The following is a 755-nucleotide window of genomic DNA, read 5'->3' on the forward strand; positions in this document are numbered from 1 at the left end:
CCCGCAGCGGAGCTACCAGCGGACACACCCGAAATCCCCAGCGAGCTGCGGAGAAGGAGACTATACAGACCATCTCTCCCTTCTGTAGTCCTATACAACGTGAGATCTTTGCCCAACAAGACGGACTAGCGAACGGCGCTAACCCGGTACCAGACTGAATTCCGGAAGTGTAGCATCATAATGCTAACGGAGACCTGGCTAACACCGCTAACTCCGGACACCAAGTCGAAAAGTCGAAAAGTAAAAAAAGTGACAGTCCAAAAAAAAAAACTAAGTCGAAAGTCAAAAAGCTGAAAAAAAGACAAAGTCCAAAAAAAAAACTAAGTCGAAAAGTGGAAAAGTAAAAAAAATGACAAAGTCCAAAACTAAGTCGAAAGTCAAAAAGCTGAAAAAATGAAAATGAAAAATTTCTGAAAATTGCACTAAGTGTTGACTGCGAAAACCTCAAAATATTGACACCACTTGCCACAGGTGACTTCCAAGGCCGAGGTCGGACGGTTTCTTGACCGACCAGGGTGCATCGGCCTCTCTGGTTCTCAAGAAGTTCTAGGTAGTCCAGAGGGGTATGGATCCGTTTATGAGGAACACGTTTTTCAGTGATGCCGGGCCTAAGCAGGGACACTTTATGGATGTATTTTGACCGCCCAGGGTGCCCCGCAGGTCGGACACTGAGTATGGACCTGGTGAAGCGCTGGCCGGGGGCGTCCCTGGTTCCCGAAAGGGTTTGTCTCTCTTGTGCGTGCGAAAGCCGACTT

The sequence above is a fragment of the Denticeps clupeoides genome, chromosome 9, assembly GCF_900700375.1.
Source record: "Denticeps clupeoides chromosome 9, fDenClu1.1, whole genome shotgun sequence".
Lineage (NCBI taxonomy): Eukaryota > Metazoa > Chordata > Actinopteri > Clupeiformes > Denticipitidae > Denticeps > Denticeps clupeoides.